Source organism: Cupressus sempervirens, chromosome 9 (genome assembly GCF_028749045.1).
Source record: "Cupressus sempervirens isolate cs-2001-9-10 chromosome 9, ASM2874904v1, whole genome shotgun sequence".
Classification (NCBI taxonomy): Eukaryota; Viridiplantae; Streptophyta; class Pinopsida; order Cupressales; family Cupressaceae; genus Cupressus; species Cupressus sempervirens.
The window spans coordinates 608,984,748-608,997,949 of NC_143126.1; the positions used below are offsets into that span (position 1 = coordinate 608,984,748).

Genomic DNA, 13,202 nt, shown 5'->3' on the forward strand with positions numbered 1-13,202 from the left:
ACAGATATAACAAACCCTAAATAGGGCAATAAGAAACTTACCGATCTCATAATAACTTTCTCTGCTATAGTCCTCCTTACGTAGAATCCTTCAAACACCTCTTCTTAACTTGGCTCTAAACTTGGCTATAATACCACTTGTTAGGTGGGCAGAGGCACAGTAAAATATGAAACATAATAAATGTGCTGCGGCACAATATTTGATTATCTTTTTCTTGATTGATTAAAAATGAATACACTGCACTCCTTTTATAGGCAAGTTTACATTCTCTAGAAATCTCTGGCATTTGCCGACAAGACAATAATCTACAAGATTCTGGAAACTACTATAGCCGACAACCTAAACCTAACCTAAACCTAAACTTCTAGAAACATTTAATGACGGATTAGAGTAGAAATTATTATTTCTAACATGAAGAAGGAGAAATTGTGGACGTGATGTTGGACATGGCGGAGAGTTAAAGTCGGGAGATGCAAGCCTCTAGGGTTCACATCAAAGCAATCATCTCGGTCAGTATGGTTTAAATGTTGTACCACAAACTAGTATTGCTAGTTAAACTTTGTGATTTGCTTTCCATTTGTCAAACTACGGAATTATTCATAGTTCATCGAGTAAAATCTACGCTATGGTCTCACTAACCAAGGAGTTCAATTCTTTCACATGATATGCTAGCCGCTGGAGCCGCTGGAGTAGAAACATCTTCCGGAACTGTAGAATGGGCAATGACTGAGCTGCTGAGAAACCCTAAAGCAATGGCAAGGGCACAACAAGAGATTGAGTCAGAGATTGGGACAGATCGCATTGTAAGGGAGAGTGATCTTGTAAACTTTGAGTACTTGCGATGTGTGGTGAAGGAAACACTTCGATTACATCCAGCAGGGCCATTGCTTGTACCACACGAGTCTACTCAGGGTTGTAATGTCGGAGGATATTACATTCCACCAAACCAAGGCTGTTTGTGAACATTTGGGGAATTGGAAGGGATGAAAGTGTTTGGGAGGATGCTTTAGAATTCAAACCTGAGAGATTTATTGGGTCGAGCATAGATTTGAAAGGCCAACACTTTGAATTGTTGTCTTTCGGAACAGGGAGGAGGGGATGCCCGGGGATGTACGTGGGGCTCTCTGCTGTTTACTTGTTTGTGGCTCAGCTCATACATTTCTTTGATTGGAGTGTGGAGGGTGATTTGGATAGGGATGAAGTGTTCGGATTGAGCCTACCGAGGAAGTTTCCTATGGGTGCTCAAGGAGGAGCTTTTTATTATGCTCTTTTGGTCTCTCAATAGAGAATGATGTCTAATATAATTTGGATGATAAGGGTGTTGAAGAGGTTCTTTTTTAAGATGAGGAATATCTAGATGATGTTGAGGTTGATGTAGTGGTATTAGTGGTGGATGCAATGACTTTTTGTCTCTCATTATGTGCATCTTCCATAAATTGGTTATGGGTCTCCTGTATGTTGGTATTTTTTTAAATTTTTCACATGATCACTGGTTTGATATGGCCCTTCATACAAATATTTTTTGTATGGATAGAGTCTTTTCCTCTTCCATTCAACTCTTTTTTATTGTTTCTCTATTGGTGTAGTGCACCATTACTGTTGAGGTGGTTCTCATTTGGCTTGCATTGCTAGATTTCATTTGGTTAGGGTCTATATTTTGAGGCTTTTGTTGGTCTCACATTTTTTGGGTACAAGTTTTTGTGATAATGGTTTCTAATTATTTTTTTGAGAATTTTATGGTGTCTTCCTTTCTTTTTACGATTATTTTCTCTTTATCTTTCTATTCAAAGGGTTCTTCTTGTTTGGGTGAGACTTTTTATTGTGTTTGATTTGAGAGGGTCCTATTGGATTCCATTTCTATTTATTAAATCTTGTCCCCTTTTTCTACTTTCTTGGATACTCATAATGGTTTTTGTGGTTTATTTTTCCCCTATGTAGTTGGAATTATATTAATAGGTATGGAATAAAAACTATGTTTGCTATAGGTGTTCCCCTCTATTGTCTTTCCTATAAATGATAGTACTATTTCCTATTTAGGTAGAGTGCAGCTATGCTAGTAAAGATTGGTCTTATAGTATGAGGTTGGAGAACATGTCTCCTTTTTTTCATGACCCTAGATGTTTTTTTGTAATATTTTATTCTTGAAAAGGATTTAGTTAGTTTCTTCCTTCTCCCTTATTAATAAACATAGATATTTGTAGTGGATTTATATGTAAAATTTATGAGGACACATTCATTTACCATGTCTCATTTGGACCTTGGTAACAAAAACCTATTAAGCTGGTCCATGATACTTTTATTTTAAGGATTTATAATTGTTCAATAATTCCAAATGTCTTTTAAAACCCTTTACGGTGTTTTGAGATTAGTCATCTACTATTTTTTTATATATCATTATGTAATGGCTATGTGACTCTATTATAATAAGGTTTCTAGGGGCCACTAGTTATATAATATCTTATTATTTTTCCTGGAGAGCCTTTATTCAAGGTATTACTTAATATATAATGTTGCAAAATTCCTTCAGAAAAACATTGTTTTTGAATATTCTATTAGTTTCTTTGGCTGCTATTCAAAGCCAATTTTAAAGATAATGGTTCGGGGTTCCTTTCTAAACACGCTTATTCTCCACACATACTGGATTTTTTTGCAAAAAATTCTCTTTCAAAAAGACTTCTCTTTTTTTACTGGTATCGATTCTTATGAGTGCATTCTTCTTGTCTACCTATTAAGAAGGATTCTAAGGATTTTAAGTATTTAAGCCTTCTATTTCCTTATCTCATCAAAATTAGAGCATTTTTTACTCAAAAATATAAACTCTACATAATCTTTTATTGAACTAAACAAAATACAATGTATGCAACAGATAGACTTGAATTTATTTCATTGGATAAAACTAGTAGTACTTTAATATCAATATACTCTAGAAAACTTTACTCCTTCCATTTTTTTTGATGAAGACATAAGGGAGAGGGCCCTAAAAAAAAGAAGAGATAATAAACACCCAACATCTAGCACAAAGAAAGGCCATTATAGCCAATCAAAGATCTAGCACAACATTGACCATTATGGCCCAAAGAATAACCTTTAAGGAAAACAATTTAAGAACTTCCATTGTTTAGAGTAGTAGAAATATTACTAACACCATTTATAAATATATCAAGTCATTCTAACATATTACAAGTGATATCAATATTTAAACTACTTAAACAAAAACTTAACCATGCATCCAAAACTAAAAAAGTGATTAACAGTCCCAAGTATTTAATGTTTTTCTTTAGATGGTCCTGAGTTCTCTATTTAAATTTTTATTTAGAAGGATGCTACTAATTTTCAAGGCCCCTTTTTAGAAAATAGATTTTTTTTATTGTTGTGGTTAGAAGGTTTTGGGCTATTCCAACATTTGGACAGAGATCATGTCTTCTTTTGACATATGCTTTAAGGGATTCCATTGGTTTGATCTGATGGTTCAACGAGCCATGTATTCTCTCTATTATAGTTTGGGTTGCCTCAAAATCCCATTGATTTCTACTTTGTACTGCTAGTTTCTATGTCATGCCAACCCTATGTTCTACATTTCCCTAGGAAATCAGTTCCTATTTTTGCAATGTCTCTTTTGGGTGTTGTTCATTTGTATATCTTGGGCTACTAGACTTTTCTCTATAATAGTTGTGATAAAGTTTCATTTTAATGAGGTTCTAGATCTCTAGATAAATTTACTTTTATGGGGTTTTGGGTCCCCTCAAAACCTTTTTTTTTTCAAATAAAAAATAAATTTGTTAACAAAAAAATTAAATAAAGTCCACAAGAACTAAGAAAAAAAAGTTATTCATAATGGAGTTAAACAAAGTCCATGAGAATCAAAAGAAGAGCATAAAAGCGTCAGGGGTAGAATTAAAATAGTGGTGTATCAATGTAATTAGAGGTAATTGTTATTCTTGGGAGTGAGAAAACATGTGTTGATTATGAAGCATGTGCATGTGATGCAAATGGGAAATTACCTATATAGATGATTTGATGAGGTCAAAATATCAATATATTATAATTACAAAGGATTGGCAACTATAATCAATATTGAATATACTATCATCCTATTAGTAGTGTGCCTCATTCTATCAAAATTGAGCCTTATTGTATTTCTAGAGCATGACCATCTAGGTTGTGAAGCCTACTAGCTCAACCCTTTCATATTCTAGTGAGCATTTTTTAGAGTTAGCATTGTTATACAAAATAAAATTAGTTGGTCTCAACTTAATTGGTGTTTTTAATTTCATGAAAATTAGCTTTGTTATTTTCTTGCATTATACATTTTCTAGATAAACATTGGTGTTGATTGTGTTGGTATTTTTGTACTTTCATCATTATCTTTATGTTGGTGATTTACTATGATATAACCTACATATCTTAAGCGATGGTTGTTGATTGTTAAGTATTAACTGATATATCCAAAAATATTGTTAGTGTGTGAGAATAACTGATTCACCCCTTGCCCCCCTTAGTTATTCAACCTAATCAACAATTAGTTTTAGAGTTTGGTCCATTGGTAACAAAACATAATTTCTTGAGGGAGATCTTGGATGGTTGGGGAAATGAAAGGAGGATACTAACCATATGAATATTAGAAAGCTATAATGAGAGACATAAAAAGTACCAAATCAAAATTTGGAGAACTCAAAATGAATTTGAGAGACCATAATGAACATATTACAAAACTTAGAGATAAAATTAAGAAATTTAAGACGAGATGCAAGGAAGTGAATCTAGATTTGAAGGGATATATAGAAATAATTACATGGATCAGCACAAGAAGTTGGGTCTCACTTTTAGCCAAAAAGTGGATGTATTTTTCTTGTTTTTGAAATATATTGTCAATTGATCCCAAAATTTGAGGCATTTAGAGATTAAATATTTTTAAAAAATTAAAAATAAAAATTGTAGTGGTTGAAATCTCCTCTATAACTATTTAATTTATTTTTTATACCCATAAAATAGATTTTTTTTTGGTATGGATCTTTAAAACCCACCTTTTCAAATTGCCTATTTTAGGACCATATCACACTCATGTACAAACACCATAGTTTCACATAACCAAATGAATTTTGGTGAGTCCTTTTAAAGAAGTTACCTAACACACCAAAGATTGACGAGAATAATTTTCTTTAATTTCTTAATGACCTTTTTTAATTAATTTTTAATTGACGATGAAGATGATTTCTAAAACCTCTGATGTACAGACACCATAATTTTATCAAAGTTTAATTTTTTTTGGATTTTTTTAAACTTCAAAATAATTGTTCAAATATTGATGACATGTAAATTAATTTAAGAAATATAAAAAAATAAAAAAATTTATGAAACTTTTAGTGAATCTCACTATTTTAAGTTTAAGAGACACTTTTGATTAATAAATAATGCAAGAATAGAAAATGAACTCATAAGACTATAAAATTCACAATTTTGAAATGAGAATAGAAAGACTAATAATGGGTTCTCGTTTTGTCAAAAAAATCAATAGGGAAGAGTGTGTTAAAATTAAAACAATCCCTGAAATTGTCAATTAATTGCCTTAGTCAATATTTGATACACAAAGACATAGGAAAATCCTGATGCCAAAGAGAAACTAGCACCCATGGATTGGTCCTTTTGAGGAAGTTTCCTATCATTGCTCTTCCTTCCTTGAGCCTGACCACCTATGAGGCACCATAATAGTTGTTAAAATAGCTACCAACACTAACCTATCGTCATCAAGACATTGTAGTCTCATGTTTATGTCAATATATGTTGTTTGTTTAGACAATAAAAGTAGGGAATGAAAATTGTAATATGGAAGAGTCTTTATTCGATAAAATTCAAATAAACTTTAAAATATAAATCCTTTAAATGAAAAAAAAAAACAAATGCCATAGTGTTGATGTATGTGACATAACATAGTGATTTAGGTCAACAATTGATGCATTGGATGAAGTGCTGATATATAGTAATTACTATTGAGAAGAGCACTTAACCATTATTATTTAAATAATAATAAAAACATAAAAAAAATTTGTTTTGCAATTAACCTAGCATGATAATTAGTATAAGTCTCAATAAATCCAATTAGAGAAAATAATTGTTTCAAACTATGAAATTTGTTATTTTTTTAACTGAAAATGCTTAAAAATGAAAGTTATTGTTAAATGAAATTATAATCTTTAGTAACAATAGATTTTATTTATGCATATCTAATGTATAATTTTCATCATTGATGCAAGGAAAGTAATTTAAGAGACAAAATTATTAAAAACTAACATTTCAATTCACTATGATGTAGCTAATAGTGGCCATGACACTAGTTCTCGTTAATAAATTTGAAACTTGATTATCTTTTGGAGTTACTACCATCTCAACACAAAGATGTTGAAGTTGACCTTGAGATGATGTTCACCCTACACATTTTTATGTCTTCTCTAAGTGAGTCCTCTAAGATTTAGCATAATGCCCAATTTTTTCTATAGAACATCAGAGGTTTTTAATCTCTCTCCTACCCAATTGTCCCCTTGTGTTCTAGCCATTTTTCTTTTCCTTTCTTGCTGAACATTAAAGGTTCACTGTATGTGGATTTTTGGGGGCTTCTTTTTTTGCTATCATCCTTAGATGTCAACTCTCTCTTATTTTTTGACTTGGAGGTTTTTGAAAAATGTTTGTCTTTTTCTATTTGTGGGAAGTAATTTTTATATTTTTCAAATATCATGTATTTTCTTGGCTTTTTATAGGGGCAATTGTTGTAGAACTAGTGAAGGTTACAGATCTAGAGGTTCTAGATAAATTCAAGACATTTTAAGGTTATGGAAAAGGTGATATTTCAAATCATTTTCTTGTTTTCTTACATTCACCTTAGTAGCTAGAGTATTTTTGTTTCTTAGATCTACTATGTTAGAGGAGACAAATCTTGTGGGTGTGGATGGAGGAGCTTTTTATTCTGTTGTTTTGGTCTTCTCAATGGAGAATTATGTCTAATATAATTTGGATGATAAGGGTGTTGAAGTGGAGCTTTTTGAAGATGAGGAATATCTAGATGATGTTGAGGTTGACATATTGGTATCAATGGTGGTTGCAATGAGTTTTTTTCTCCCATTATGTGTGGCTTCCATATATTGGTTGTGGATCTTCTCTATGTTGGTATCTTTTTAATCTTTCATGTGATCAATAGTTTTATATGGTCCTTTATACAATTTTTTTTTTATTGGATAGAGTCTTGTCATCTTGCATTCAACTCTTTTTTATTGTTTCTCTATTGGTGTAGTGCATCATTATGGTTGAGGTGGTTCTCATTTGGCTCGCATTGCTAGAACTCATTTGGTTAGGGTCTATATTTTGAGGCTTTTGTTGGTCTCAAGTTTTTTGGGTACAAGATTTTTGTGATAATGGCTTCTAATTATTTTTTTGAGAATTTTTTGGTGCTTTCCTTTCTTTTTATGATTTTTTTCTCTTTATCTTTCTATTCAAGGGGTTCTTCTTGTTTGGGTGAGATTTTTTATTGTGTTCTGTTTGAGAGGTCCTATTGGATTCCCTTTCTATTTATCAAATTTTGTTCTCTTTTTCTACTTTCTTGGATACTCTAAAAGGATTTTGAGGTTTATTTTTCCCCTATGGAGTTCTAGTTATATTGATAGGTATGGAAGAGGAATTATGTTTACTGTAGGTTTTCCCCTCTATTGTCTTTCCTATAAAGGCTAGTACTATTTCCTATTTAGGTAGAGTGTAACTATGTTAGTGAAGATTACTTTTTCAGTATGAGGTTGGAGCACATGTCTCCTTTTTTTCATGACCCTAGATGATTTGTTTGTAATGATTTATTATTGAAAAGCATTTAGCTAGTTTTCTCCTTGTCCCTTATTAATAAACATGTCTATTTGTAGTGGATTTATGTATAAACATTATGAGGACACATTCTAATAGCTCATCTGTTTTGGTGACCTTGCTAACAAAAAAGCTATTAAGGTGGTCCATTATACTTTTATTTTAAGGATTTATACTTGTTTAATATTTCCAAATGTCTTTCAAATCCCTTTAGGCTATTTTAAGATTGGTCATCCGCTATATTTCTTTTATATCATTATGGAATGGCTTTGTGACTCTATCATCATAATGTTTCTAGGGGCCTCTAGTTATATAATATCTTATTATTTTTCATGGAGATTCTTTATTCAAGGTATTAGTTAATATATAATATTGCAAAATTCCTTCAGAAAAACAATATATTTTTTGAATATTCTATTGGTTTCTCTAGCTCCTATTCAAAGGTTATTTTCAAGATGAAGGTTTAGGGTTCCTTCCTAAACACCCTTATTTTCCTCATATTGTGGATATTTTTGCAAACTAATCCCTTTCATAAAGGGTTCTCTTTTTTTAATCATATCAAATCTTATGAGTTCATTCTTCTTCTCTACCTATTTAGAAGGATTCTAAGGATTTTAATGATTTAGGCCTTCTATTTCCTTATCTCACAAAAAAATTAAGTATTTTTAATGAAACAAAAAAACTCTATATAATCTTTTATTGAACTAAACAAAATACAATGGATGTAATAGATATATTAGAATTCATTTCATTCGATAAAACTAGTAGTATTTTAAGATCAATATACTCTAGAAAACTTTACTCTTTCAAAAGAAAAATTGATTAAGAAGTAAGGGAGAGGGCCTTGAACACAAGAAGAGACAATAAACACCCAACATCCAACACAAAGAAAGGAAATGATAACCAATCAAATATCTAGCACACCAATTAGCATTATGGCCCAAAGAATAACCTTCAAGGAAAACAATTTAAAAACTTTCATTGTTTATATTAGTAGAAATATTACTGAGACCATTTATAAAAATATTGAGTTAGTCGAACATATTACATGTGATATCTTTATATTCAAGGGGTTCTTCTTGTTTGGGTGAGAATTTTATTGTGTTTGATTTGAGAGGGTCCTATTGGATTCCATTTCTATTTATCAAATTGTGTCCCCTTCTTCTACTTTCATGGATACTCTTAATGGGTTTTTAGGTTTATTTTTCCCCTATGGAGTTGGAGTTATATTGATAGGTATAGAAGAGAAACTATGTTTACTATAGGTGTTCCCCTCTATTTTCTTTCCTATAAAGGCTAGTACTATTTCCTATTTAGGTAGAGTCCAGCTGTGCAAGTGAAGATATGTTTTTTATTGTGAGGTTGGAGCACATGTCTCCTTTTTTTCATGACCCTAGATGCTTTGTTTGTAATGTTTTATCATTTAAAAGGATTTAGCTAGTTTTTTTCCTTTTCCCTTATTAATAAACATATATGTTTGTAGTTGATTTATGTGTAAACTTTATGAGGACACATTTCAAAAGCTCATCTATTTTGGTGACCTTGCTAACAAAAAGCCTATTAAAGTGGTCCATGATACTTTTATTCTAAGGATTTATACTTGTTCAATATTTCCAAATGTCATTCAAAGCCCTTTAGGGTGTTTTGAGATTGGTCATCTACTATTTTCTCAATATCATTATGGAATGACTATGTGACTCTGTTATCATAAGGTTTCTAGGGGCCTCTAGTTATATAATATCTTATTATTTTTCATGGAGAGCCTTTATTCAAGGTATTTGTTAATACATAATGTTGCCATATTCCTTAAGAAAAAAACATTTTTTTTGAATATTCTATTGGTTTCTTTGGCTCCTATTCAAAGGTAATTTTCAAGATGATGGTTTAGGGTTCCTTCCTAAAAAACCTTATTCTCCTCATATAGTAGATTTTTTGGCAAAATAATTTCTTTCAAACAGGGTTCTCATTTTTTTGCTCGCATCAATACTTATGAGTTCATTCTTCTTCTCTACCTGTTCAAAAGGATTCTAAGGTTTTTAAGGAGATAGGCCATCTATTTCCTTATCTCATCAAAATTTTAGAATTTTTACTTGACGAAAAAAAATCTATCTAATATTTTACTGAACTAAACAAAATATAATGGATGCAATAGATATATTAGAATTCATTTCATTGGATAAAACTAGTAGTACTTTAAGATCAATATACTCTAGAAATCTTTACTTTTTCAAATTTTTATGATTAAGAAGTAAGGAAGAGGGCCCTTAACATAAGAAGAGACAATAAACACCCAACATCCAGTACAAAGAAAGTCCATTATAGCCGATCAAAGATCTAGCACAATATTGACCATTATGGCCCAAAGAATAACTTTCAAGGAAAATAACTAAAAAAACTTTCATTATTTATACTAATAGAAATATTACTAACAGTATTTATAAAAATATCAAGTCAGTCTAACATATTACAAGTGATATCAGTATTTAAACTACTTAAACAAAAGCTTAACAGTGCATCCAAAACTAAAAAAGTGATTAACAATCCCAAGTATTTGAAGTTTCCCTTTAGATGGTCTTCAGTTCTCTTTTTATATTTTTATTTAGAAGAATTCTACTAATGTTCAAGGCCCCTTTCTAGAAAATAGATGTTTTTGGTTACTGTGGTTGGAAGGTTTTGGGCTATTCCAAGATTTGGATGGAGATCATGTCCTCTTTTGACATATGCTTTAAGGGATTCCAATTGGTTGATCTAATGGCTCAAGGAGCCATGTATTCTCTCTATTATAGTTTGGGGAGCCTCAAAACCCTATTTATGTCTACTTTGTAGAGCTATTTTCTATGTGGTGCCAACCCTATGTGTTACATTTCCTTGGGAAGTCACTTCCTCTTTTTTCCATCTTTTTTTTTAGGGTGCAATTCATTTGTCTATCTTGGGCTCCTAGACTTTTCTCTATTATATTTGTGATAAAGTTTCATTTTAATGAGGTTCTAGATCCCTAGAAAAATTTACTTGTATGGGGTTTTGGGTCCCCTCAAAACCTTTTTTTTCTTGAATAAAAAATAGAGTTATTAACAACAAAGTTAAACAAAGTCCATGAGAATTTTTAACAAAAAGTTATTAACAATAAAGTTAAACAAAGTCCATGAGAATCAAAAGAAGAACATAGACTCCTCAGGGATAGAATTAAAATAGTGGTGTATCGATGTAACTAGAGGTAATCGCTATTGTTACAAGTGAGAAAACATGTGTTGATTATGAAGCATGTGTATGGGATGCAATTGGGAAATTAACTAGATAGATGATTTGATGAGGTGCAAAAATCAATATATTATAATTGCAAAGGATTCAAAAGTATAATATATGTTGAATCTACTATCATCATATTGGTAGTGAGCCTTATTCTATTAAAATTGAACCTTATCAAGTATTTTTGGAGGATAACCATGCAGTTAGTGAAGCCTACCAACTAAACCCTTTCATATTTTAGTGATCATTTTAGAGAGTTAGCATTGTTATGAAAAATAAAATTAGCTGGTTTCAACTTAATTGGTGTTTTTCATTTAATGAGAATTAGCTTCTCTATTATTATTTTTCATTATAGATTTTCCATGTAAATATTCGTGTTGATTGTGTTGGTGGTTTTGTACTTTCATCATTATCTTTACGTTGGTGATTTACTATGAAATAACCTACATATCTTAAGTGGTGGTTGTTGATTGTTAATTATTAACCAATTTATCCAAACATTTTATAAGTTTGTGGGAATAATTGATTCACCCCTTGCCCCCCTTAGTTATTCAACTTGTTTAACAATTAGTTTTAGAGTTTGGTCCATTGGTAACAAACCTTAACTACTTGAGGGAGATCTTGGAAGGTTGGGGAAATGAAAGGATGATACTTATGATATGAATATTAGAAAGGTATAATGAGAAACATAAAAAGTACCAAATCAAAAAATGGAGAACTCAAAATGTATTTGAGAGACGATAATGAATGTATTACAAAAATTAGAGATAAAATTAAGAAATTCAAGACAAGATGCAAGGAAGTGAATCTAGATTTGAAGGGATATAAAGAAATGATTACATGGGTTAGTACAAGAAGTTAGGTCTCACTTTTGGCCTAAAAGTGGAAGTGTTTTTCTTGTTTTTGAAACATATTGACAATTGATGCCAAAATTTAAGGCATTTAGAGATTAAATATAAAAATACTTTAGAAATAAAAATTATAGTGATTGGAATATCCTTTATGAATATGTGATTTATTTGTATACCCATATAATATATTATTTTTGGTATGGATCTTTAAAAACAACTTTTCCAAAAAGCTTATTTCAGGACCATACCACACTCATGTATGGACACCATAATTTGACACAACTAAATAAATTTGTGTGAATCCTTTAAAAAAAATTAACTAACACACCAAAGATTGATGAGAATAATTTTCTTTAATTATTTAATGACTATTTTATTATTATTAATTTTTAATTGATGATTAAGCCTTTTTCTAAAACCTCTCATGTACAGACACCATCATTTAATCAAAATTTATCTTTTTTTGGATTTTTTTTTTAAACTTCAAAAGAATTATGTGAAAATTGATGATATGTAAATTAATTTAAGAAATATGAAAAATTTCAAAAGTTATTAAAATTTTAGTGAATCTCACTATTTTATGTTTAAGAGACACTTTTGATTAATAAATAATGAAAAAATAGAAAATGAACTCATAAGATTATAAAATTTACAATTTTGAAATCAGAATAGTAAGACCTATAATGGGTTTTTATTTTGTCAAAAAAATTAAAGGGGAAGATTGGATAAAAATTATAACAATCCCTAAATTTTTTGATTAATTGCCTTAGTCAAAATTTGATATATAAAGGCACAGGCTTCATCCCACCAAGCCTATACCATGCCTTTCACCAAGGGAAAACCCAAAACCAAAGGTAAGTTCCCACCCATGTCATTAGAATCAAGCACCTGATTTTCAATTCAAAAATTGGGTGCCTGACTCTAATATAGTCATTTTACAAATTGGGCACCCTATTGTTTAAAACTTGGGTGCCTGATTTAAAATTTGGTAGTTGATTGTTTAAAAATAGGGTACCCAATTTTTAAGTAATCGTTCGGGCCCAAAAGATGCCCCACAAAGCACACATCAAATTGCAATGATTGATTGATAGTTAAGTGTTGCAACAACGAAATTTTGTCACAATTACTCTATTTTCTTGTCATCTTTAACAATTTGCAAGCTATTGATTTTAATTCAAAACTAGTGCAAAGATGGGATCAAAACAACAAAGGAAAAAGAAAGTAAAAGTTCTAACAAATGAGAAGATTGCAGCAAACAAAGAGAAT

General features: G+C 30.8%; 1 pseudogene; it reads left to right on the forward strand.

Annotated features, from left to right (window-relative positions):
• The first annotated feature begins 665 nt into the window (after positions 1–665).
• On the forward strand, positions 666–1,285 carry LOC149540156 (cytochrome P450 71AU50 pseudogene; annotated as a pseudogene).
• Positions 1,286–13,202: the final 11,917 nt, after the last annotated feature.